The sequence below is a fragment of the Podarcis gaigeae genome, assembly GCF_964106915.1.
Source record: "Podarcis gaigeae genome assembly, chromosome: W".
NCBI classification, from domain to species: domain Eukaryota; kingdom Metazoa; phylum Chordata; class Lepidosauria; order Squamata; family Lacertidae; genus Podarcis; species Podarcis gaigeae.
In genome coordinates, this window is record NC_139695.1 from 321,145 (window position 1) to 348,299 (window position 27,155).

Consider the following 27,155-nt stretch of genomic DNA (forward strand, 5'->3'; position numbering starts at 1 on the left):
TTGTGCTGCGACAGCTGGATGAGAAAGTGTCTCTGATGAATCAAAAGATGGACAATATAACAGCTGCAGTCAACAAAGAGATGCCAATGGGAAATGTAGTTACAGAAACTGCACAACAATCTATCTATGAAACTGGTTCAACAGGGCAAGTGCAAGGGCAGAGAAAGATAGAAGAGGTTGTGAATGCACCTCAAAAGACACAGAGACTTCAAGTCCTACATGACCAAAAGCTGCAACACTGGGAGATGGAACTTGGAGGACACTGGCTAAATTTTGGATTTAAGGAAATTCTTATCTCCGGTGGGACTGTGATACAAGTAGAAGACCATCTTTGGAACAATTACTCTTTGGATTACAAACTAGACATTGGGGAGTGCAACACCGGGGAATGGGACAATTGGATAAAAGGAAATGAAGAATACTACTGTACGGAACTCCCCGGTGATTGGCTCTCCAAAGAGAAAGAGAAGAGAATGCAAAAGAACCCAACAGGGAACAAGGATGTATGCAACTACAAACAGAAACAAGGAAACTCACAGAGGGGGCCTGGAAGTGACCTGAGAGCCTCAGATATTAGAACACCGGACTGATGAGGATATAATGACATAAGGACTGACATTACCCGGAACCAGGAAAAGGGACGGTGGATAAATCTAGAATGAGAAATGCTTTTTGTAATAAACCTATATTTATGGAATTAGTGTAATACTAATGAAATTTTAAGTGATGTTGGAAAGGAAGTAATTGGCTTAAGCAGAAAGGTTAAATATGGTTTGAATTTAGAAATTTTAGAGATTTGAGGACAAGATAAAATTAATGATATTAATGTAAAAAATGATGTGGTTTGAGTAATAAGGGGAAATAAGAATTTGCAATAATGGTTTGATTATAAATGATAATATGAAGTAATATTATATGGGGATACATAAACAAGGGCAAGATAAGAGGGTATGAATTTGCTGAATTAATTTTTAAATGGAATACAAAGAGAGAGGTGAGAGGAAGTCAGGAAAATAACAACAACAACAACAACAACAACAATCTTTATTACGGTCCAGAGACCAACAAAACATTACAAATCAATACAGAGTTCATACAGCCTACCTCCAGGTTAATCAGGCACTTTGTTTGGAATATAGGGCTCATTTGTTCTTGCAACCACCGATAAAAACTTTGCCACTGCCAAAGTTCTAGCTTTTGTCTGGTCTTCCAGTAGGAACCTGACATAGTGAGCCTCTGACTTTCCCGGGAAAGGCACCAGCAAGGGTAGTATCAGTTCAGCCCTGGCCTGCTCATACTTCGCACAATGTAACAAAATATGATTTATGGAATCGATGTCTTGAGCACACGAGCAAAGTCTGTCCTGGTAGGGAACACCTCTCAACCTACCATCTAGCACTGCAGAGGGGAAGACATTCAGTCTGGCCTTGGTGAAAAGCCTTCGATAGTTAGGTATTGTCAGGTTTTTGATGTAAGATGTTAACTCAAAGACATACCCATATTGAACTCCTGCTGCCAGTGGACTACAGACTGCGTGTGACCGAGATCGCAAGTCACTGTGTGCATTGTCCCATAATCTTTGCTTTAAGACCTTTTGGGCGCCTTCATAGCCCAGGTAATACAGTTGGGGGGGGGAGACAGACCAATAGAGGTGGCTTTTTTTGCCATGGTTTTCTGCCATTTGCTGACAAATTCCTCATTTGTCAAATGTTGGTACAGACCCTTCCCTAGATTAAACACTGAAATCATGAGCCAATGTCTTAGGGCAGCCCACCACGCTCTAGCTGAAATTGGGCCTTCACCAGCTTCCAACAGAAGTACGGAGTTGGGGACGCAGTTAGGTACCTGCAACAGAGATTGTATAAATTTTGCCTGAAAGCCATCTAGCTTTGGCAGGTCCCCATTATGCCAGACATTTGCTGCATACAGGAGTTGGGAAACGGGCTTTGCGTTGAAAACCCTTAAGGCTGCTGGAACATATTTGCCGCCCTTTGTGAAGAAGAATCTATGTATGGCTAGCTTTGTAATCTCCGCCTTTTGAAGGGAGGTTTGCCAATGGTGCTTCCAAGATCTTGTATGATGGAATGTGAGCCCTAGGTAACTGAAGTATTTTACCTGTTCGAGGTTATGGCCATCCAGCACCCATTTAGACTGGGAGAATCTTCTTTCGAAGACTAAGATTTTAGATTTTTCATAATTAATGGATAAACCATTTCCAGAACAGTAATCAGAAAATTTCCTCAACAGATAATTCAAGCCCGGCCTGGAGCGCGAGATGATGGCTGCGTCATCAGCATACAACAACAAAGGGGTCCTTCTCATTCCTATTTTTGGAATGTGTCCATCTGGGTCCATTAAGTTCTCTTCTAGGTCATTTAAGAATAGACAAAACAATGTGGGGGCCAAAATACAGCCCTGTCTCACCCCCCTAGTCATCTCGATGCTGTTCGATAGCTGTCCCTGTCGACCGCATCGGACCTGCAGTTTGGTTCCATTGTACAGGGCTTTTATAAGAAAGAGAAGTCGTTTGTCCTGCAAGATCAGACTCAATTTGGACCATAGCTGGGATCTGGGGATGGAGTCAAATGCTGATTTCAGGTCCATAAAGGCCACAAAGAGTTTACCCTGTAGGTGTCTGGTATACTTCTCAGCTAGGAAGTACAGCATTAGACAATGGTCTGTTGCTGAGTGATTCTCACGGAAAGCTGCCTGGGCTTCAGATAGTATATTATGTTCATTTAGAAAAGTTGTCAATTTGCTACTGAGGAAATGGGCATACAGTTTCCCAATTATTGAGAGCAGGCTAATAGGCCTATAATTGGAAGGTACATTTGGGTGGCCTCTCTTAAAGATTGGAACTACTATAGCATGTTTCCAGCTATATGGTACCTTACCAGAGTTATTTACTACCGTAAAGAGTGCTGCCAGAAGCGGAGCCCACCACTGCTGGTTTGATGTAATCAATTCAGCTGGGATAAAGTCTTTCCCCGGAGCCTTTCCACTCTTCAGATTCCCTATTAATGTATGGACTTCCTCCACAGTAACCGGCCTCCAATTAGGGAGCAGTGACAATTGTGCCCTGTCATCCTCCTGTAAACTGGAAGGGAGGTTTGGATTTTCCATAAATATATTTCTGAAGTGGTTCTCCCAAACCTGAGCTGGAATGACACAGCTGGGGGCTGAAGAGCTATTTTTCATTGAGTCGGAGACCAGTTGCCAAAAGAGTTTAGTTTCATTGTTTAGTGAGGCATTCAATAGTAGGGACCAGGAATTTTGTTCGGACTGCCTTTTTTTTGAGGCCAAAAGGGCTTTGTACTCTTTTTTGATTTTGAAATAAGATTGAGGTAAGTAGCTTAATCCAGCGTTTATGTAGGCCAAATAGGCGTTCCTTAAGGCTTCCTTCTTTGTGTGGCACTCTTGGTCAAACCAACTGCGCCCTTTAGCAGTGCGTGGCTTGCCGGCTGAGTTTATGTTAACCGAGACCACATCCTGCAAGGACTCAATGAGATTTTCATAAGCTGTCAGGGAGGAGTCTATTGATAAATTGTTTATTATAATTGATCTTAACTTAATTGCAGTTTGTGAATTCAATCTATTCTCAACTGCAATTGCTATCTCAGGTGTCCATTTTTTCCTACGCAATGCTGGATCATTTGCTTTGTCTATATCCTCATGTTCTATGTGAGAGTGCTGAGTTGAATTTTGGCCAGTAGTGGAGATGATAAGAGGTAAGTGGTCACTTTCAGTCCTATTATCTATTGTGAATTTTTTAATTGATTCGAAGGCCTGTCTGTTAGTGAGACAGTAGTCTACTGTGCTGGCCCCATTTGAATTTATGAATGTGTACTCACCTTCTCTGTCCCCAGGGAATGCCCCATTAGCAATGATCAGATCAAGACTTATTTGTAAAAAAGCCAGGCAGAATCCAGCATAGTTGATTTGGCAATCTTTCGAATGTCTGCGAGGGGGTGGGTTTAGCAAGAGGGCGCTATTTTCCTTTAGATCTCTTAATATTGGGAATTTTATTTCCAGGCTATCATCATTTGAGCCTATTCTGGCATTCATATCTCCCATTAGGTAAAATGGCGAGCCAGGGTACCTAATTTGTAGGGAATAAAGGAAACTATGGATTTTACGCCACGTGCTCTCTATCTGTGTTTGCACTGTATATGGTGGAATATACACTGAAACAAGAATAATACTCTTGGATTCCATATGCAAGGTGATCCCCAGCGCCAGCTGCTCGAAAACTGAGCACTCAATAACTTGTGACGCCAATTGAGTGGAAACCAGAGTTACTAGGCCCCCCCTCGGTCGTCCCCTTCCAAGCGGTTTAGAGGCCTTGATTTCATAGACGTCGTAACCGTCGAGAGCTATGTTATCAGTTGCCCAAGTTTCCTGCAGCATTATTATGTCAAAACCCGTTATATATTCACGAAATGGCTCGTCCCCAAGTTTGTTAGCCCAACCCGCTATGTTCCATGAGATAATGTTAAAGCTGCTCGTTCCATAACTGGCTTGGCTTCATTGTGGTGGGGAAATTGTTATCAGCTCTCCCACTGGTTCGGTAATGATGCAACCGTGTTGTTGTTCTCGGGGTTGATTTGCAGCATTTTCCCGATTTCCCGGCATTGACGGTGTTATTTGGATTGCTGGTGCCATCGGGGGGTCTTCGTCAAAGATAATTAAATCTGTCTCTGGCTTTCTATGTGTCCCATTTCCCTTGGGAGGGTCGTCACTTACCATTGGCTGATCAGATTCCAGTTGGGATAGAGGGTGGTGAAATTCTGGATCTGCCTAAGGCGTAATAGAGAGTCCTATCTTTGAATTATCTAGATTGGGCTGGTGTTCTTTGTGTGTTTGACCTTTTTGGTCTGATGTTTTCCTCTCCAAGTGAGTGTTGCAGCTGGGTTCACCACACATATTTATCTTTGACGGCCCTTCCGAATGAATCATGGCCCTGTGGCGAAGAGAGGGTGCTGATTGCTTGGGGTTGGTCCGGCTATATGACAAGTTTGGCAGTAGAGCCTCATAAAGGGCTGCTGGACTCTGCTGCCCGGGAGGACTCTCCTGTGTGAGTGTCTGAGGGCCCTGCTCCTTCCTGCCACTCACCATCTGGCCTGGGGTGGGGCCTGAAGCCTCATAAAGGACTGCTGGACTCTGCTGCCCGGGAGGACTCTCCTGTGTGAGTGTCTGAGGGCCCTGCTCCTTCCTGCCACTCACCATCTGGCCTGGGGTGGGGCCTGAAGCCTCATAAAGGACTGCTGGACTCTGCTGCCCGGGAGGACTCTCCTGTGTGAGTGTCTGAGGGCCCTGCTCCTTCCTGCCACTCACCATCTGGCCTGGGGTGGGGCCTGAAGCCTCATAAAGGACTGCTGGACTCTGCTGCCCGGGAGGACTCTCCTGTGTGAGTGTCTGAGGGCCCTGCTCCTTCCTGCCACTCACCATCTGGCCTGGGGTGGGGCCTGAAGCCTCATAAAGGACTGCTGGACTCTGCTGCCCGGGAGGACTCTCCTGTGTGAGTGTCTGAGGGCCCTGCTCCTTCCTGCCACTCACCATCTGGCCTGGGGTGGGGCCTGAAGCCTCATAAAGGACTGCTGGACTCTGCTGCCCGGGAGGACTCTCCTGTGTGTCTGGGGGTCCTGCTCCTTCCTGCCACTCACCATCTGGCCTGGGGCAGGGCCTGATGGGCCTCACTAGAACAGTTGCTGTTACTGCTGGAGGGGTGCAGAGTGCTTTTAAAATGTTTTAAAATTTTTATTTTGAATTTTTTGTATGTGGGGGGGGGGTACGGTGGATGTTTATTGGGCCTGGGAATTTGTTTGATTTTATGTTTTTGTAATTTTTGTAATTTTTATTGTTTTTTGTTTATATTGTTTTATTTGTGTTGGTTTTTTTTGTTTGTTTGTTTTTTAAAGGGGTTATTTTGTTCTTAAGGGGAGGGGTCAGGGCTGCCGGGGAATGGGCCCCAGCCCACAAAATGGCTGGGATATGCTTCACAGGGGGGAATGCACTGGGACAACCGATCTCAGTGATCACGGGTAGGAGGAGGAGTTACGCTAAGACCAGACCATGTCATTACAGAGGAGGCAGGTTTAGTCGTTGTCTGAGGACTATCCCTGCCTCTGGGTCTGGTCCTGACCAGATGAATACTAGAATCAGCAAGGGATACCCACATGACCTGAAAGTGTTGCTGTGCAATGCCAGGTCAATGATTCATAAGACCACTGCCATCCATGACTTGATCATGGATGGAGGACTTGACCTGACATGTGTAACAGAGACTTGGTTGGATGAAGCAGATGGGCCTGTCCTTGCCGCTGCTTGTCCACCAGGTTTCTCTTACGCACAGCAACCCAGGTCATGTGGGCGGGGAGGGGGGGGTTGCAGTGATTTTTAGGAAGTCATTAGTTTGCACCAGGCGTCCTATTGGGAAGACACAGTTTTCTGAGTGCATGTTCTGGAAGTTGGGCAATAGGGGCAGTACAGGATTCCTTTTGGTGTACCGACCTCCCCGCTGCACCAAGGATTCCCTGCCCGAGCTGCTTCAGGTCGTGGCGGATGTTCTCCTGGAGACACCTAGCTTGGTCGTCCTAGGGGATTTTAACATCCATGCCGACACGACCTTACAAGGGGCCGCTCGGGACTTCGTGGAAAGCATGGCCTCCATGGGGCTGTCCCTGAATAAGTCTGGCCCAACCCATAGCCGCGGACATGCCTTGGACCTGGTGTTTACCTCTACGGATGTTGGTGATCTGACACTAAGTAAAAGCGAAACGAAAGAAGTGCCATGGTCAGACCACTTCCTGGTGCAACTGGACTTCTCTGCGACCCATCCCCTCTGCAGGGAGGTGGGACCGATTCGGATGGTCCGCCCCCGCCACTTAATGGATCCAAATGGTTTCCAGAGAGTGGTTGGGGATGCTTTATCCCATGTTGATGGCCTTTCAGCCGATTCCCTGGTGGCCCGCTGGAATGTGAAGTTAACCAGGACTATTGACTGTTTGGCTCCGAAGCGCCCTCTCCGATTGCATGAAGCCCGGAGAGCTCCGTGGTTTTCCACGGATCTGAGGGCAATGAAACAATCGTTGAGACGGCTAGAGCGCCGGTGGCGGATAACTCATTCTGAATCTGACCAGACACGGGTTAGAGCTCAACGTCGAGCCTACCAAGTGGCGATAGCGACGGCGAAGAAGACTTTCTTCACCGCCTCTATTGCATCTGCAGAAAACAGCAGCAGGAGACTCTTTCAGGTGGTTCGCAATTTAGCGGAACCACCTGTAACATCGGGGCCCAGTACGGGCCACATGTTCTCCTGCAATGATTTTGCAAATTTTTTTGCAGATAAAATCGCTCAGATTCGGGAAGAAGTAGACTCCACCGTGGGAGCAGGGCCGGGGCGGGAGAGTGCTAGAGTCCTGTCTGGTCAAGTTGTGTGGGATCAATTTCAATCTGTTACCTCCGAGGATGTGGACAGGCTGCTTGGACGAGTGAAGCCAACCACCTGTCTCCTGGATCCTTGCCCATCCTGGCTTATAAAAGCTAGCCGGGAAGGACTGGGCGATGGGCTTCGTGGGGTGGTGAATGCTTCCCTCCGTGAGGGAGCCTTCCCAGACCCGCTGAAAGAGGCGGTTATTAAACCGCTTCTTAAAAAACCATCTTTAGATGCGGCCACAATGGCCAATTATCGCCCAGTCTCAAACCTTCCAAGTGGTTGCTGAACAACTCCAGGCACGCCTGGAAGAAGCGGACCATTTGGATCCCTTCCAGTCGGGATTCAGGCCTCATCATGGGACTGAAACTGCCTTGGTCGCACTGGTTGATGATCTCCGGCGGGCTAGGGACAAAGGTGAGAGCTGTTTCCTAGTTCTGCTGGATCTCTCAGCGGCGTTTGATACCATCGACCATGACATCCTTCTGGACCGTCTTGAGGGGCTGGGAGCTGGGGGCACTGTCATACAGTGGTTCCGCTCCTTCCTCCTGGGCTGTGTTCAGAAAGTGGTGGTGGGGGATGAGTGTTCAGACCCCTGGCCGCTCACTTGTGGGGTGCCTCAGGGTTCTGTCCTCTCCCCCATGCTTTTCAACATCTACATGCAGCCGCTGGGAGGGATCATCAGGAGGTTTGGGCTGGGTGTTCATCAGTATGCAGATGATACCCAGCTCTACCTCTCTTTTAAATCAGAACCAGTGAAGGCGGTAAAGGTCCTGTGTGAGTGTCTGGAAGCGGTTGGGGGATGGATGGTGGCTAACAGATTGAGGTTGAATCCTGACAAGACAGAAGTACTGTTTTTGGGGGACAGGAGGCGGGCGGGTGTGGAGGATTCCCTGGTCCTGAATGGGGTAACTGTGCCCCTGAAGGACCAGGTGCGCAGCCTGGGAGTCATTTTGGACTCACAGCTGTCCATGGAGGCACAGATCAAATCTGTATCCAGGGCAGCTGTTTACCAGCTCCATCTGGTACGTAGGCTGAGACCCTATCTGCCTGCGGACTGTCTCGCCAGAGTGGTACATGCTCTGGTTATCTCCCTCTTGGACTACTGCAATGCGCTCTACGTGGGGCTACCTTTGAAGGTGACCCGGAAACTACAACTAATCCAGAATGCGGCAGCTAGACTGGTGACTGGGAGCGGCCTCCGAGACCATATAACACCGGTCTTGAAAGACCTACATTGGCTCCCAGTACGTTTCCGAGCACAATTCAAAGTGTTGGTGCTGACCTTTAAAGCCCTAAATGGCCTCGGTCAAGTATATCTGAAGGAGCGTCTCCTCCCCCATCGTTCTGCCCGGACACTGAGGTCCAGCTCCGAGGGCCTTCTGGCGGTTCCCTCACTGCGAGAGGCCAAGTTGCAGGGAACCAGGCAGAGGGCCTTCTCGGTGGTGGCGCCCGCCCTGTGGAATGCCCTCCCATCGGATGTCAAGGCGATGGACAACTACCTGACATTCAGAAGACATCTGAAGGCAGCCCTGTTCAGGGAAGTTTTTAATATGTGACATTTTAGTGTATTTTTTATCTCTGTTGGAAGCCGCCCAGAGTGGCTGGGGAAACCCAGCCAGATGGGCGGGGTACAAATAATAAATTATTATTATTATTATTATTATTATTATTATTATTATAGTTGTTTTCGTTCTGTGTCTTTAAAAACACGCCTCAAAACAATATTATAGTCCTGTAAAATAGCCCTATATTTCAGTAGCATTTTAGGGGTAGCTGAGTCAGAAAATGTCAGCGTGAGTCTAGTGTGCTGGGCATCCGTGCAAAGCAAGTTTATCGCGATCAGAGTGTTGCAATGGATATTTAGTAAAAGCTTAAAGTTTCTCTTCACACTGTCGATTGATTTCCAGTAAGGCAGCATACCATTAAAAGGATATATATCCAGAGCTACTTGAGTACTTTGTAGGATCAGGTCCCTACTTTCGCTTTTGTTGTTTTTAGTATTTGTAGTCTCTCGGTTATCAAGTCCAGGCCGGTTGCACCCCTGTACATGATGGTCTAGAGGGAGGCCAACGCTATGGTCGGTCTCTTTAGTACTGAGTTGGCTATTTTTGGCTGTCAGGAGCACCAACTCCGTCAGGAGAGACGTTACCTTTTCTAATTTGATATTAATTTCCTCCACTGTTCTTGCAGTCAGCAGACAGTGGTCCGCGAGTATTTCTGCAAAGAGCGGTGCCCCCTCAGATGGTAGTTCATGGGATAATTCATGAGCGCTCATCTCAGCATTCTCCCCTGGGTGTTCTCCGCCCATTAAAGCATCCCCACCTACCTGGGAATGCGTTCTGTTTGGTGTGGTAGGTTCTGAGTTCTGTGCTTTTACAAAATCATCCATTTTGCTCTGCTTGCTCTTCTGTGGGCTCCCTTCTGGAGATGAGGCCGGTCGTTTCTTTTTCCTAGACATTTTCCAGGGATAGAGCCGCTATAAATCAGAGCAGCTTCTGCTGTAAATCAGGAAGCTCGGTGTCTACCCACGATGGGGCGTCTAATCTCCACTCCTGCTGAGCTGGAGCTAATTAGGGCCTTCTCCAGAGCTTTCCAGACTTTCTGTAACTCAGGCCCTTGACCTAAGCTTTGTAAATTAATAGCTGCCAACTAACAAAAATAAAGTACTGAGGCTGATAAAAGCTAATAAAAACTGATAAAAAAGCTAATAGAAACTGATGAAAATAATAAAAACAGCATCAACTGATGCGGCGTTCAAGTCGACGCCGCTAGTACGACGACGCCATCTTGGGAATAGTTCAAAAAATAAGTAAAAGAACGGTGAGAAATTGAAAGGAGGATTTTTTTCTTTTTCTTTTTCTTTTTCTTGTTTTTGTGTTGAATTTTTTGGCCATTGTATTTTTGGTGTTTTTCTTTTTCTTTCCTTTGTTCTTTTTGTAACCTTTTTTCTTGTTAAAATCTAATAAAATATTATATATATATATTTAAAATGAAGTGCATGAGTCCAGTTGGTGGTACTGGCTCAAGGGCGATGCTGACACCCAGAAGCCTCCCTCAAGCCTCTTAAGCTGTGGCGGTGAGTGCAGGCTCCGCCCCCTAGGCCAGATGGAGTTGGCAGGAAAGGGAGCGGCCCACCCAGCACTCACTAGAGCAGCAGCAGCAGTGTCCCAGAAGCCTCCCTCAGGCCTCTTAAGCTGTGGCGGTGAGTGCAGGCTCCGCCCCCTAGGCCAGATGGAGTTGGCAGGAAAGGGAGCGGCCCACCCAGCACTCACTAGAGCAGCAGCAGCAGCAGTGTCCCAGAAGCCTCCCTCAGGCCTCTTAAGCTGTGGCGGTGAGTGCAGGCTCCGCCCCCTAGGCCAGATGGAGTTGGCAGGAAAGGGAGCGGCCCACCCAGCACTCACTAGAGCAGCAGCAGCAGCAGTGTCCCGGAAGCCTCCCTCAGGCCTTTTAAGCTGTGGCGGTGAGTGCAGGCTCCGCCCCCTAGGCCAGATGGAGTTGGCAGGAAAGGGAGCGGCCCACCCAGCACTCACTAGATGTGCTGGACCCGGGGGAAAGGTACCGTGAGCGTAGTCTGAGTCCACACGAAGAGGGGCGAGGTCCGAGGCGGAGAGCCGGGCAGGGAACAGGAACGCTGGAACAGGAGGCCGAGCAGGGTACAGGAACACCGGATGGTCAGGAACAGGAGGCCGAGCAGGGAACAGGAGCACCGGATGGTCAGGAACAGGAGGCCGAGCAGGGATCAGGAACACAGGAAGGTCCAAAGCCAACAACGACGTTGCTCCTGCAACCTGGGGCCGGGCTGACTGGGCTTTTATCCTCTTCTAAGGCCAGGGGCGGTCCCGGCCCCCAGGAGCCCCGCCTCCTCTGGCCTTAAGGCGAGCACTCCTCCTGGGAGCAACCAGTTCCCTTCGCCTCTCTGCCCTAAGCCTCTGCAGATCAGGAGAGGCTGAAGGGTTACTGGGCCCTGGAGGAGGCTCACCTGTAGCCACTGAGTCCTCAAGCCCCTCTGGGGCCAGAAGGGTTTCACCTGGGACCAGCTCCTGGTGCTCTGCTACAGGTGCAGGCTCTTCAGCATCTAGGCCTTGCCCCAGTTCAGCCGGCCCTGGAGGCGGGGACTCCTGTGCAGGCCAGGATTCCTCTGGTTCATCCTCTGAATCGGAATCCCAGGCCATCACACCATCCCCCCTCCCAGGCCCCCCCCCTCAACCGAGGGTCCGGACCCGGCTTGCCGGGGTACGTCGCATGGAACTCTCGGAGGCAGGCAGGTGCGTGGACGTTGGCCGCTGGTTCCCAGGAGCGGTCCTCCGGTCCGTACCCCTTCCAGTCAATGAGATACTGCAGCTTTCCCCTGCGGTATCGGGAGTCCAGGATGCGTTCCACCTCGTACTCAGGCTCTCCCTGAACCAACACTGACTGCTGTCGGGGACGGTTCGGGTGGAACTCGTCGGGTGGGGCCACCGGACTCAGAAGGGACCTGTGGAAGACCGGGTGAACCTTCAGGGTTGCGGGCAACCGGAGACGGAATGCCACAGGAGAGACTTGGTCCACGATAGGAAACGGGCCGGTGAAGCGGGCGTCCAACTTCCACGAAGGTCGAGAGGGGTGGAGATGGCGAGTGGAGAGCCAAACCAGGTCACCGACGCGAAGTTCCGGCCCCACCTGGCGGTGGCGGTCGGCCTGGGCTTTGTATGCTTCCTTGGCCTGGTGCAGTTGCTCCACCAAAAGCTGTTGCTGGGACTGGAGCTCTTGAAGCCATTCCGTCACCGCAGGGACCGCGGATGCCGGCAGCACCTCTGGAAACAGCCGTGGATGATAACCGTAACTGGCCTGGAACGGGGTCTGCTGGGTGGACGCATTCACCGCGTTGTTGTAGGCGAACTCCGCCAATGCCAGGTGGTCGACCCAGTCATCCTGCTGGTAGCTGCAGTAACACCGGAGGTACTGCTCCAGCACCGCGTTCGCCCGTTCCGTCTGGCCATCGGTCTGTGGGTGGTAGGCTGACGAGAGGCAGACCTCTGTCCCGATGGTCTGGTGTAATGCTCACCAGAACCAGGATGTGAACTGAACGCCCCGGTCGGACACCACACGCTCAGGTAGGCCATGCAGGTGGAAAACATGCTGAAGGTACAGCTGAGCGGTTTCCTTGGCTGTGGGTACAGATGGGCAGGGGGCGCAGTGCACCATCTTGGTGAAATGGTCGGAGAAAACTAGAAGGCAGGTACAGCCACGAGACGGGGGTAAGTCCACTACAAAGTCCAACGAAACTGTGTGCCAAGGGCGTGGTGGAACTGGCAATGGCTGAAGTAGGCCGGGGGGTCGCCCGGTAGGGCCCTTGGCGCGCCGGCAGACATCACAACCAGCAACGTAGCGAGCCACGTCAGCCTTCAGGCGGGGCCACCAAAACTCACGACTTACCAGATGGGTGGTCCGATACCGTCCAAAGTGCCCCGCTGCTGGGGCATCATGGGCCATCCGGAGAACCTCCAGCCGCAGTGGCCCTGGCAGGATGTACAGACGACCGTGGTGCAGCAGAAGGCCCTGATGCAGGACCAGCCCCGGATACTGTGGGCTGGACCCTTCAGCCAGCTCCCGGAGTCGTTCCTGGGCCCAAGCGTTGACCCGCTGCTGTTCCCGCACCCGAGCCTGCAGTGGCTCCGCCTCCTGGGTGGCCAGGAATGCAGCTGGAGGTAGGATCGTGGTGGGATCTGCTCGCTGTACCGTGTCTGCGTTGTCTTCAAGTTTCCGGGACAGGGCATCCGCCTTCTGGTTCTGAGAGCTAGGGATGTAGCGGATCTGGAACTGGAACCGGGAAAAGAACAACGCCCACCGGATCTGTCTTTGGTTCAGCTTGCGGGTGGTCTGGAGGTACTCCAGGTTCCGGTGGTCGGTTCTCACCTCCACCGGATGTCGTGCCCCCTCAAGATGGTGGCGCCAGACCTCAAAGGCCACCTTGATGGCCAGTAGTTCCCGCTCCCACACAGTATAGTTACGCTCCGCTGGTAGGAGCTGGCGGGAATAGAAGGCACAGGGTAAGAGTGGCGCTTCAGGTCCACTCTGTTGAGACAAGACGGCACCGAGAGCCGTACTGGAGGCATCGGTCTCCACCACAAAGGGTCGAGAGGGGTCAGGATGTTGTAAGATTGGCGCCCTCTGGAAGCAGGCCTTCAACCCCTGAAACGCCTCCTCTGCCTCCTTGTCCCAGGAAAACGGCGTCTTTGGGCACAGTAGCCGGGTCAACGGGGTGGTGCGATGAGCATAATCTGTGATGAAGGTCCGGTAGTAGTTGGCGAACCCCAGGAAACGCTGTAGGTCCTTGCGGTTCCGGGGTGCCGCCCATTCTCGAACCGCTGCCACCTTCCCAGGGTCCATCTGCACCCCATCTGGAGAGAGCCGGTGTCCAAGGAAGTCCACAGTCCGCTGATGGAACTCGCACTTGCTGAGCTTTGCGTACAAACGGTGCTCACGCAAGCGCTGCAGCACGGTCCGGACATGTCCCTCATGGCGAGCCGGGTCACGGGAGTAAACCAGTATGTCATCCAAGTACACCACCACGTATTTGTCTAACAAGTCCTGGAACACGTGGTTGATGTAGCGTTGGAACACAGCAGGCGCGTTGCACAACCCGAAAGGCATAACCAAGTATTCGAACTGCCCGTACCGGGTCCCAAACGCTGTCTTCCACTCATCCCCGGCTCAGATCCGAATCAAGTTGTAGGCCCCCTGGAGGTCCAGCTTGGTGAACACCTGTGCCCCTTGCACCCGCTCCAGCAACTCCGAGATAAGGGGCAAGGGGTACCGGTCTGGGATGGTAATTTTGTTCAGGGCTCGGTAATCATGGCAAGGGCGGAGTTCCCCACATTTCTTCTTAACAAAGAGCACTGGTGCCGCGGTAGGCGAGGTGGAAGGCCTAATGAACCCACGCTCCAGGTTCTTGCGCAAGAAGTCTTGCAAAGCCTCGCGCTCTGGCTCTGTTAGAGAATATAAGCGACTCACTGGTAAGGGCGCTCCGGGCTGGAGGTCTATGCCGCAGTCAAAAGGCTGATGCGGCGGCAGCTGGTCTGCCCCCCGTTCCTCGAACACGTCCTGGTAGTCCTGGTACACGGCTGGGAGCGTGGGTGCTGCCTCCTCCGTGGGCGCGGCCGCCAGCGTCTCGGATTGAGCATGGGAACATGGGTCTGGGAAGTGCACAGTCCGTTTGACCCAGTCAATCTGAACGTTGTGAGCTTCCAGCCAGTCCATCCCGAGCACCAGGGGGAACCGGGGCATAGAGGCAATGTCCAAAGTTCGCAACTCCCGGTGCTGCTGGAGACACAGGACCAGGGGCTGGGTCTCCTGAGTAACGGCTCCTGAACGTAGAAGCCGTCCGTCAATTGCTTCCACCTGGACCGGTTCTGGCTTGTTCCGAGGTGGCACCTGATGATGGGCAGCAAAAGCAGCGTCCATATAAGAACGGGTTGCTCCTGAATCCACCAAAGCATGGGTAAGAATCCAGGGCCCACCTGGAGGGTATAAACGTACCGGAACCATAAGATGTTGCAAGTCCATTGGTGCGGGCCCATTCTGCGCTGTTTGGGACCCCCGGTAGCTAGGGCCATCAGCTACTGGGGTTTGGCAGTTTCCCTGCGGCTGGCGTTTCTCAGGGCAGGACCGAACGTAGTGTCCACTTCCGCCACAGTAGAGACATAGATTCCCCTCCCGTCGCCGCACCTTCTCTGCGGGGGAAAGGCGTGGCCGCACTGCCCCGAGCTGCAGAGGCTCCTCCGATAACTCAGTTGTGACCGTGGGGCTGCCGGAAGAAACTGGTGCCGAGAACTGGAGGTGTCGGCGGCCCCGGGCCAGGCGACGATCCTCCAGGCGGTCGTCTATCTGTAGACTCCGTTGAATGAGAGTGTCTAGCATGGTGGGGCGTTCCATTGTGGCCAGCTGGTCCAGTATCTCGTCCGAAAGCCCTTCGAGATACTGGTCCCGCAGTGCCGAGTCGTTCCAGGTCAAGTCCTGTGCCAACAGCCGAAACTCCGTGGTATATGCGGCCACCGTGGACTTGCCCTGTTTCAATCGCCGAATCGCCCGGTTGGCTTGACTCCCTTTCTGGGGGTTGCCGAACGCGGCCTCCAAAAGATTGCAAAACCCCGTATAGTCTGCCAGCAAGGGGGAGTCTTGTCTGAGTAGCGGCAACGCCCACTTGGCCGCCTAGTCCTTTAACAAGCTAATCAAAAAGTGCACCTTGGTGCGGTCGTCAGGGAAGTTCCGGGCTCGCCCCTGAATATACAGCTTGGCTTGGGCGAGGAACATGGGAAAGCTGGCCGGGGCCCCATCTAATTTCTCGGGCAAAGCCACTGGGTACTTGCCAGGAGCCGGGGCGTCGGCCCCAGGAGCCGGTAGGACTTCCAAGCGCTGCTGAAGTGCCGTAACCGCGAGGCTGAGCTGCTGCACGGTGTGAGTCAAGGCCTGGTTCTTCTGGGCCAAAGCCACCAGCGCCTGGTCAGCCAGGGCCTCTGGCTCTTCCCGAACGCACCCCAACGAAGGGGGAGTGCGGGTGTGGCGGGAGCAAACTGTGCTGGACCCGGGGGAAAGGTACCGTGAGCGTAGTCTGAGTCCACACGAAGAGGGGCGAGGTCGGAGGCGGAGAGCCGGGCGGGGAACAGGAACGCTGGAACAGGAGGCCGAGCAGGGTACAGGAACACCGGATGGTCAGGAACAGGAGGCCGAGCAGGGAACAGGAGCACTGGATGGTCAGGAACAGGAGGCCGAGCAGGGATCAGGAACACAGGAAGGTCCAAAGCCAACAACGACGTTGCTCCCGCAACCTGGGGCCGGGCTGACTGGGCTTTTATCCTCTTCTAAGGCCAGGGGCGGTCCCGGCCCCCAGGAGCCCCGCCTCCTCTGGCCTTAAGGCGAGCACTCCTCCTGGGAGCAACCAGTTCCCTTCGCCTCTCTGCCCTAAGCCTCTACAGATCAGGAGAGGCCGAAGGGTTACTGGGCCCTGGAGGAGGCTCACCTGTAGCCACTGAGTCCTCAAGCCCCTCTGGGGCCAGAAGGGTTTCACCTGGGGCCAGCTCCTGGTGCTCTGCCACAGGTGCAGGCTCTTCAGCATCTAGGCCTTGCCCCAGTTCAGCCGGCCCTGGAGGCGGGGACTCCTGTGCAGGCCGGGATTCCTCTGGTTCGTCCTCTGAATCGGAATCCCAGGCCATCACACAAGAGCAGCAGCAGCAGTGTCCCGGAAGCCTCCCTCAGGCCTCTTAAGCTGTGGCGGTGAGTGCAGGCTCCGCCCCCTAGGCCAGATGGAGTTGGCAGGAAAGGGAGCGGCCCACCCAGCACTCACTAGAGCAGCAGCAGCAGCAGCAGTGTCCCGGAAGCCTCCCTCAGGCCTCTTAAGCTGTGGCAGTGAGTGCAGGCTCCGCCCTATAGGCCAGATGGAGTTGGCAGGAAAGGGAGCGGCCCACCCAGCACTCACTAGAGCAGCAGCAGCAGTGTCCCGGAAGCCTCCCTCAGGCCTCTTTAGCTGTGGCGGTGAGTGCAGGCTCCGCCCCCTAGGCCAGATGGAGTTGGCAGGAAAGGGAGCGGCCCACCCAGCACTCACTAGAGCAGCAGCAGCAGTGTCCCGGAAGCCTCCCTCAGGCCTCTTTAGCTGTGGCGGTGAGTGCAGGCTCCGCCCCCTAGGCCAGATGGAGTTGGCAGGAAAGGGAGCGGCCCACCCAGCACTCACTAGAGCAGCAGCAGCAGCAGCAGTGTCCCGGAGGCCTCCCTCAGGCCTCTTAAGCTGCTGCTGCTGCTGCTGCTGCTCTAGTGAGTGCAGGCTCCGCCCCATTGGCCAGATGGAGTTGGCACGAAAGGGAGCGGCCCACCCAGCACTCACTAGAGCAGCAGCAGCAGCAGCAGCAGCCGTGTCCCGGAAGCCTCCCTCAGGCCTCTTCAGCTGTGGCGGTGAGTGCAGGCTCCGCCCCTAGGCTGGATGGAGTTGGCACGAAAGGGAGCGGCCCAAGCAGCACTAACTTGAGCAGCAGCAGCAGCAGTGTCCCAGTGGCCTTGATGGAGGCCCTCAAGCTGTGGCGGGGAGTGCCGGCTCCGCCCCCTAGGCCAGATGGAGTTGGCAGGAAAGGGAGCGGCCCACCCAGCACTCACTAGAGCAGCAGCAGCAGTGTCCCAGAAGCCTCCCTCAGGCCTCTTTAGCTGTGGCGGTGAGTGCAGGCTCCGCCCCCTAGGCCAGATGGAGTTGGCAGGAAAGGGAGCGGCCCACCCAGCACTCACTAGAGCAGCAGCAGCAGTGTCCCAGAAGCCTCCCTCAGGCCTCTTTAGCTGTGGCGGTGAGTGCAGGCTCCGCCCCCTAGGCCAGATGGAGTTGGCAGGAAAGGGAGCGGCCCACCCAGCACTCACTAGAGCAGCAGCAGCAGCAGCAGCAGCAGTGTCCCGGAAGCCTCCCTCAGGCCTCTTAAGCCGTGGCGGTGAGTGCAGGCTCCGCCCCTAGGCCAGATGGAGTTGGCAGGAAAGGGAGCAGCCCACCCAGCACTCACTAGAGCAGCAGCAGCAGCCGTGTCCCGGAAGCCTCCCTCAGGCCTCTTCAGCTGTGGTGGTGAGTGCAGGCTCCGCCCCATTGGCCAGATGGAGTTGGCACGAAAGGGAGCGGCCCAACCAGCACTCACTAGAGCAGCAGCAGCAGCAGCCGTGTCCCGGAAGCTTCCCTCAGGCCTCTTCAGCTGTGGCGGTGAGTGCAGGCTCCGCCCCTAGGCTGGATGGAGTTGGCACGAAAGGGAGCGGCCCACCCAGCACTCACTAGAGCAGCAGCAGCAGTGTACCGGAAGCCTCCCTCAGGCCTCTTAAGCTGTGGCGGTGAGTGCAGGCTCCGCCCCCTAGGCCAGATGGAGTTGGCAGGAAAGGGAGCGGCCCACCCAGCACTCACTAGAGCAGCAGCAGCAGCAGCAGCAGTGTCCCGGAAGCCTCCCTCAGGCCTCCTTAGCTGTGGCGGTGAGTGCAGGCTCCGCCCCCTAGGCCAGATGGAGTTGGCAGGAAAGGGAGCGGCCCACCCAGCACTCACTAGAGCAGCAGCAGCAGCAGCAGTGTCCCGGAAGCCTCCCTCAGGCCTCTTCAGCTGTGGTGGTGAGTGCAGGCTCCGCCCCATTGGCCAGATGGAGTTGGCACGAAAGGGAGCGGCCCACCCAGCACTCACTAGAGCAGCAGCAGCAGCAGCAGCAGCAGCCGTGTCCCGGAAGCTTCCCTCAGGCCTCTTCAGCTGTGGCGGTGAGTGCAGGCTCCGCCCCTAGACTGGATGGAGTTGGCACGAAAGGGAGCGGCCCACCCAGCACTCACTAGAGCAGCAGCAGCAGCAGCAGCAGCAGCAGCAGTGTCCCGGAAGCCTCCCTCAGGCCTCTTCAGCTGTGGCGGTGAGTGCAGGCTCCGCCCCTAGGCTGGATGGAGTTGGCACGAAAGGGAGCGGCCCAAGCAGCACTAACTTGAGCAGCAGCAGCAGCAGTGTCCCAGTGGCCTTGATGGAGGCCCTCAAGCTGTGGCGGGGAGTGCCGGCTCCGCCCCCTAGGCCAGATGGAGTTGGCAGGAAAGGGAGCGGCCCACCCAGCACTCACTAGAGCAGCAGTAGCCGTGTCCCGGAAGCCTCCCTCAGGCCTCTTAAGCTGTGGCGGTGAGTGCAGGCTCCGCCCCCTAGGCCAGATGGAGTTGGCAGGAAAGGGAGCGGCCCACCCAGCACTCACTAGAGCAGCAGCAGCAGCAGCAGCAGCAGCAGTGTCCCGGAAGCCTCCCTCAGGCCTCTTCAGCTGTGGCGGTGAGTGCAGGCTCCGCCCCTAGGCCAGATGGAGTTGGCAGGAAAGGGAGCGGCCCACCCAGCACTCACTAGAGCAGCAGCAGCAGCAGCAGCAGTGTCCCGGAGGCCTCCCTCAGGCCTCTTAAGCTGTGGCGGTGAGTGCAGGCTCCGCCCCTAGGCCAGATGGAGTTGGCAGGAAAGGGAGCGGCCCACCCAGCACTCACTAGAGCAGCAGCAGCAGCAGCAGCAGTGTCCCGGAAGCCTCCCTCAGGCCTCTTCAGCTGTGGCGGTGAGTGCAGGCTCCGCCCCTAGGCCAGATGGAGTTGGCAGGAAAGGGAGCGGCCCACCCAGCACTCACTAGAGCAGCAGCAGCAGCAGCAGCAGTGTCCCGGAAGCCTCCCTCAGGCCTCTTAAGCTGTGGCGGTGAGTGCAGACTCCGCCCCCTAGGCCAGATGGAGTTGGCAGGAAAGGGAGCGGCCCACCCAGCACTCACTAGAGCAGCAGCAGCAGCAGCAGTGTCCCGGAAGCCTCCCTCAGGCCTCTTAAGCTGTGGCGGTGAGTGCAGGCTCCGCCCCCTTGGCCAGATGGAGTTGGCAGGAAAGGGAGCGGCCCACCCAGCACTCACTAGAGCAGCAGCAGCAGTGTCCCGGAAGCCTCCCTCAGGCCTCTTAAGCTGTGGCGGTGAGTGCAGGCTCCGCCCCCTAGGCCAGATGGAGTTGGCAGGAAAGGGAGCGGCCTACCCAGCACTCACTAGAGCAGCAGCAGCAGCAGCAGTGTCCCGGAAGCCTCCCTCAGGCCTCTTAAGCTGTGGCAGTGAGTGCAGGCTCCGCCCTCTAGGCCAGATGGAGTTGGCAGGAAAGGGAGCGGCCCACCCAGCACTCACTAGAGCAGCAGCAGCAGCAGTGTCCCGGAAGCCTCCCTCAGGCCTCTTAAGCTGTGGCAGTGAGTGCAGGCTCCTCCCTCTAGGCCAGATGGAGTTGGCAGGAAAGGGAGCGGCCCACCCAGCACTCACTAGAGCAGCAGCAGCAGCAGCAGCAGCAGCAGTGTCCCGGAAGCCTCCCTCAGGCCTCTTAAGCTGTGGCAATGAGGGCAGGCTCCGCCCCCTAGGCCAGATGGAGTTGGCAGGAAAGGGAGCGGCCCACCCATCACTCACTAGAGCAGCAGCAGCAGCAGCAGCAGCAGCAGTGTCCCGGAAGCCTCCCTCAGGCCTCTTAAGCTGTGGCGGTGAGGGCAGGCTCCGCCCCCTAGGCCAGATGGAGTTGGCAGGAAAGGGAGCGGCCCACCCAGCACTCACTAGAGCAGCAGCAGCAGCAGCAGTGTCCCGGAAGCCTCCCTCAGGCCTCTTCAGCTGCGGCGGGGAGTGCAGGCTCCGCCCCTAGGCCAGATGGAGTTGGCAGGAAAGGGAGCGGCCCACCCAGCACTCACTAGAGCAGCAGCAGCAGTGTCCCGGAAGCCTCCCTCAGGCCTCTTCAGCTGTGGCGGGGAGTGCAGGCTCCGCCCCTAGGCCAGATGGAGTTGGCAGGAAAGGGAGCGGCCCACCCAGCACTCACTTGAGCAGCAGAAGCAGTGTCCCAGAAGCCTCCCTCAGGCCTCTTAAGCTGTGGCGGTGAATGCAGGCTCCGCCCCCTAGGCCAGATGGAGTTGGCAGGAAAGGGAGCGGCCCACCCAGCACTCATTAGAGCAGCAGCAGCAGTGTCCCGGAAGCCTCCCTCAGGCCTCTTAAGCTGTGGCGGTGAGTGCAGGCTCCGCCCCCTAGGCCAGATGGAGTTGGCAGGAAAGGGAGCGGCCCACCCAGCACTCACTAGAGCAGCAGCAGCAGCAGCAGTGTCCCGGAAGCCTCCCTCAGGCCTCTTAAGCTGTGGCAATGAGGGCAGGCTCCGCCCCCTAGGCCAGATGGAGTTGGCAGGAAAGGGAGCGGCCCACCCAGCACTCACTAGAACAGCAGCAGCAGTGTCCCGGAAGCCTCCCTCAGGCCTCTTAAGCTGTGGCGGTGAGGGCAGGCTCCGCCCCCTAGGCCAGATGGAGTTGGCAGGAAAGGGAGCGGCCCACCCAGCACTCACTAGAGCAGCAGCAGCAGTGTCCCGGAAGCTTCCCTCAGGCCTCTTAAGCTGTGGCGGTGAGTGCAGGCTCCGCCCCTAGGCTGGATGGAGTTGGCACGAAAGGGAGCGGCCCAACCAGCACTAACTTGAGCAGCAGCAGCAGCAGTGTCCCAGTGGCCTTGATGGAGGCCCTCAAGCTGTGGCGGGGAGTGCAGGTTCCGCCCCCTAGGCCAGATGGAGTTGGCAGGAAAGGGAGCGGCCCACCCAGCACTCACTAGAGCAGCAGCAGCAGCAGCAGCCGTGTCCCGGAAGCTTCCCTCAGGCCTCTTCAGCTGTGGCGGTGAGTACAGGCTCCGCCCCCTAGGCCAGATAGAGTTGACAGGAAAGGGAGCGGCCCACCCAGCACTCACTAGAGCAGCAGCAGCAGCAGTGTCCCGGAAGCCTCCCTCAGGCCTCTTCAGCTGTGGCGGTGAGTACAGGCTCCGCCCCCTAGGCCAGATGGAGTTGGCAGGAAAGGGAGCGGCCCACCCAGCACTCACTAGAGCAGCAGCAGCAGTGTCCCGGAAGCCTCCCTCAGGCCTCTTAAGCTGTGGCGGTGAGTGCAGGCTCCGCCCCCTAGGCCAGATGGAGTTGGCAGGAAAGGGAGCGGCCCACCCAGCACTCACTTGAGCAGCAGCAGCAGCAGCAGTGTCCCGGAAGCCTCCCTCAGGCCTCTTAAGCTGTGGCGGTGAGTGCAGACTTCGCCCCCTAGGCCCGATGGAGTTGGCAGGAAAGGGAGCGGCCCACCCAGCACTCACTAGAGCAGCAGCAGCAGTGTCCCGGAAGCCTCCCTCAGGCCTCTTAAGCTGTGGCGGTGAGTGCAGGCTCCGCCCCATTGGCCAGATGGAGTTGGCACGAAAGGGAGCGGCCCACCCAGCACTCACTAGAGCAGCAGCAGCAGCAGCAGCAGCAGCAGCCGTGTCCCGGAAGCTTCCCTCAGGCCTCTTCAGCTGTGGCGGTGAGTGCAGGCTCCGCCCCTAGGCTGGATGGAGTTGGCACGAAAGGGAGCGGCCCAAGCAGCACTAACTTGAGCAGCAGCAGCAGCAGTGTCCCAGTGGCCTTGATGGAGGCCCTCAAGCTGTGGCGGGGAGTGCCGGCTCCGCCCCCTAGGCCAGATGGAGTTGGCAGGAAAGGGAGCGGCCCACCCAGCACTCACTAGAGCAGCAGTAGCCGTGTCCCGGAAGCCTCCCTCAGGCCTCTTAAGCTGTGGCGGTGAGTGCAGGCTCCGCCCCCTAGGCCAGATGGAGTTGGCAGGAAAGGGAGCGGCCCACCCAGCACTCACTAGAGCAGCAGCAGCAGCAGCAGCAGCAGTGTCCCGGAAGCCTCCCTCAGGCCTCTTCAGCTGTGGCGGTGAGTGCAGGCTCCGCCCCTAGGCCAGATGGAGTTGGCAGGAAAGGGAGCGGCCCACCCAGCACTCACTAGAGCAGCAGCAGCAGCAGGAGCAGTGTCCCGGAGGCCTCCCTCAGGCCTCTTAAGCTGTGGCGGTGAGTGCAGGCTCCGCCCCTAGGCCAGATGGAGTTGGCAGGAAAGGGAGCGGCCCACCCAGCACTCACTAGAGCAGCAACAGTAGCAGCAGCAGTGTCCCGGAAGCCTCCCTCAGGCCTCTTCAGCTGTGGCGGTGAGTGCAGGCTCCGCCCCTAGGCCAGATGGAGTTGGCAAGAAAGGGAGCAGCCCACCCAGCACTCACTAGAGCAGCAGCAGCAGTGTCCCGGAGGCCTCCCTCAGGCCTCTTAAGCTGTGGCGGTGAGTGCAGGCTCCGCCCCCTAGGCCAGATGGAGTTGGCAAGAAAGGGAGCAGCCCACCCAGCACTCACTAGAGCAGCAGCAGCAGTGTCCCGGAGGCCTCCCTCAGGCCTCTTAAGCTGTGGCGGTGAGTGCAGGCTCCGCCCCCTAGGCCAGATGGAGTTGGCAGGAAAGGGAGCGGCCCACCCAGCACTCACTAGAGCAGCAGCAGCAGCAGCAGCAGTGTCCCGGAAGCCTCCCTCAGGCCTCTTAAGCTGTGGCGGTGAGTGCAGGCTCCGCCCCCTAGGCCAGATGGAGTTGGCAGGAAAGGGAGCGGCCCACCCAGCACTCACTAGAGCAGCAGCAGCAGTGTCCCGGAAGCCTCCCTCAGGCCTCTTAAGCTGTGGCGGTGAGTGCAGGCTCCGCCCCCTAGGCCAGATGGAGTTGGCAGGAAAGGGAGCGGCCCACCCAGCACTCACTAGAGCAGCAGCAGCAGTGTCCCGGAAGCCTCCCTCAGGCCTCTTAAGCTGTGGCGGTGAGTGCAGGCTCCGCCCCCTAGGCCAGATGGAGTTGGCAGGAAAGGGAGCGGCCCACCCAGCACTCACTAGAGCAGCAGCAGCAGCAGCAGCAGCAGCAGTGTCCCGGAAGCCTCCCTCAGGCCTCTTAAGCTGTGGCGATGAGGGCAGGCTCCGCCCCCTAGGCCAGATGGAGTTGGCAGGAAAGGGAGCGGCCCACCCAGCACTCACTAGAGCAGCAGCAGCAGCAGCAGCAGCAGTGTCCCGGAAGCCTCCCTCAGGCCTCTTAAGCTGTGGCGGTGAGTGCAGGCTCCGCCCCCTAGGCCAGATGGAGTTGGCAGGAAAGGGAGCTGCCCACCCAGCACTCACTAGAGCAGCAGCAGCAGCAGCAGCAGCAGTGTCCCGGAAGCCTCCCTCAGGCCTCTTAAGCTGTGGCGGTGAGGGCAGGCTCCGCCCCCTAGGCCAGATGGAGTTGGCAGGAAAGGGAGCGGCCCACCCAGCACTCACTAGAGCAGCAGCAGCAGCAGCAGTGTCCCGGAAGCCTCCCTCAGGCCTCTTCAGCTGTGGCGGGGAGTGCAGGCTCCGCCCCTAGGCCAGATGGAGTTGGCAGGAAAGGGAGCGGCCCACCCAGCACTCTCTAGAGCAGCAGCAGCAGTGTCCCGGAAGCCTCCCTCAGGCCTCTTAAGCTGTGGCGGTGAATGCAGGCTCCGCCCCCTAGGCCAGATGGAGTTGGCAGGAAAGGGAGCGGCCCACCCAGCACTCACTTGAGCAGCAGAAGCAGTGTCCCAGAAGCCTCCCTCAGGCCTCTTAAGCTGTGGCGGTGAGTGCAGGCTCCGCCCCCTAGGCCAGATGGAGTTGGCAGGAAAGGGAGCGGCCCACCCAGCACTCACTAGAGCAGCAGCAGCAGCAGCAGCAGCAGCAGTGTCCCGGAAGCCTCCCTCAGGCCTCTTAAGCTGTGGCGATGAGGGCAGGCTCCGCCCCCTAGGCCAGATGGAGTTGGCAGGAAAGGGAGCGGCCCACCCAGCACTCACTAGAGCAGCAGCAGCAGCAGCAGTGTCCCGGAGGCCTCCCTCAGGCCTCTTAAGCTGTGGCGGTGAGTGCAGGCTCCGCCCCCTAGGCCGGATGGAGTTGGCAGGAAAGGGAGCGGCCCACCCAGCACTCATTAGAGCAGCAGCAGCAGTGTCCCGGAAGCCTCCCTCAGGCCTCTTAAGCTGTGGCGGTGAGTGCAGGCTCCGCCCCCTAGGCCAGATGGAGTTGGCAGGAAAGGGAGCGGCCCACCCAGCACTCACTAGAGCAGCAGCAGCAGCAGCAGCAGCAGCAGCAGCAGTGTCCCGGAAGCCTCCCTCAGGCCTCTTAAGCTGTGGCGATGAGGGCAGGCTCCGCCCCCTAGGCCAGATGGAGTTGGCAGGAAAGGGAGCGGCCCACCCAGCACTCACTAGAGCAGCAGCAGCAGTGTCCCGGAAGCCTCCCTCAGGCCTCTTAAGCTGTGGCGGTGAGGGCAGGCTCCGCCCCCTAGGCCAGATGGAGTTGGCAGGAAAGGGAGCGGCCCACCCAGCACTCACTAGAGCAGCAGCAGGAGCAGCAGTGTCCCGGAAGCCTCCCTCAGGCCTCTTAAGCTGTGGCAGTGAGTGCAGGCTCCGCCCATAGGCCATATGGAGTTGGCAGGAAAGGGAGCGGCCCACCCAGCACTCACTAGAGCAGCAGTAGCCGTGTCCCGGAAGCCTCCCTCAGGCCTCTTAAGCTGTGGCGGTGAGTGCAGGCTCCGCCCCCTAGGCCAGATGGAGTTGGCACGAAAGGGAGCGGCCCACCCAGCACTCACTAGAGCAGCAGCAGCAGCAGCAGCAGTGTCCCGGAAGCCTCCCTCAGGCCTCTTCAGCTGTGGCGGTGAGTGCAGGCTCCGCCCCTAGGCCAGATGGAGTTGGCAGGAAAGGGAGCGGCCCACCCAGCACTCACTAGAGTAGCAGCAGCAGCAGCAGCAGCAGTGTCCCGGAGGCCTCCCTCAGGCCTCTTAAGCTGTGACGGTGAGTGCAGGCTCCACCCCCTAGGCCAGATGGAGTTGGCAGGAAAGGGAGCGGCCCACCCAGCACTCACTAGAGCAGCAGTAGCCGTGTCCCGGAAGCCTCCCTCAGGCCTCTTAAGCTGTGGCGGTGAGTGCAGGCTCCGCCCCCTAGGCCAGATGGAGTTGGCAGGAAAGGGAGCGGCCCACCCAGCACTCACTAGAGCAGTAGCAGCAGCAGCAGCAGTGTCCCGGAAGCCTCCCTCAGGCCTCTTCAGCTGTGGCGGTGAGTGCAGGCTCCGCCCATAGGCCAGATGGAGTTGGCAGGAAAGGGAGCGGCCCACCCAGCACTCACTAGAGCAGTAGCAGCAGCAGCAGCAGTGTCCCGGAAGCCTCCCTCAGGCCTCTTAAGCTGTGGCGGTGAGTGCAGGCTCCGCCCCCTAGGCCAGATGGAGTTGGCAGGAAAGGGAGCGGCCCACCCAGCACTCACTAGAGCAGCAGCAGCAGCAGCAGTGTCCCGGAAGCCTCCCTCAGGCCTCTTAAGCTGTGGCGGTGAGTGCAGGCTCCGCCCCCTAGGCCAGATGGAGTTGGCAGGAAAGGGAGCGGCCCACCCAGCACTCACTAGAGCAGCAGCAGCAGTGTCCCGGAAGCCTCCCTCAGGCCTCTTAAGCTGTGGCGGTGAGTGCAGGCTCCGCCCCCTAGGCCAGATGGAGTTGGCAGGAAAGGGAGCGGCCTACCCAGCACTCACTAGAGCAGCAGCAGCAGCAGCAGTGTCCCGGAGGCCTCCCTCAGGCCTCTTAAGCTGTGGTGGTGAGTGCAGGCTCCGCCCCCTAGGCCAGATGGAGTTGGCAGGAAAGGGAGCTGCCCACCCAGCACTCACTAGAGCAGCAGCAGCAGCAGCAGTGTCCCGGAAGCCTCCCTCAGGCCTCTTCAGCTGTGGCGGTGAGTGCAGGCTCCGCCCCTAGGCCGGATGGAGTTGGCAGGAAAGGGAGCGGCCTACCCAGCACTCACTAGAGCAGCAGCAGCAGTGTCCCGGAAGCCTCCCTCAGGCCTCTTAAGCTGTGGCGGTGAGTGCAGGCTCCGCCCTCTAGGCCAGATGGAGTTGGCAGGAAAGGGAGCGGCCCACCCAGCACTCACTAGAGCAGCAGCAGCAGCAGCAGCAGCAGCAGCAGCAGCAGTGTCCCGGAAGCCTCCCTCAGGCCTCTTAAGCTGTGGCGATGAGGGCAGGCTCCGCCCCCTAGGCCAGATGGAGTTGGCAGGAAAGGGAGCTGCCCACCCAGCACTCACTAGAGCAGCAGCAGCAGCAGCAGCAGCAGCAGTGTCCCGGAAGCCTCCCTCAGGCCTCTTAAGCTGTGGCCGTGAGTGCAGGCTCCGCCCCGTAGGCCAGATGGAGTTGGCAGGAAAGGGAGCTGCCCACCCAGCACTCACTAGAGCAGCAGCAGCAGCAGCAGCAGCAGCAGCAGTGTCCCGGAAGCCTCCCTCAGGCCTCTTAAGCTGTGGCGGTGAGGGCAGGCTCCGCCCCCTAGTCCAGATGGAGTTGGCAGGAAAGGGAGTGGCCCACCCAGCACTCACTAGAGCAGCAGCAGCAGCAGCAGTGTCCCGGAAGCCTCCCTCAGGCCTCTTCAGCTGTGGCGGGGAGTGCAGGCTCCGCCCCTAGG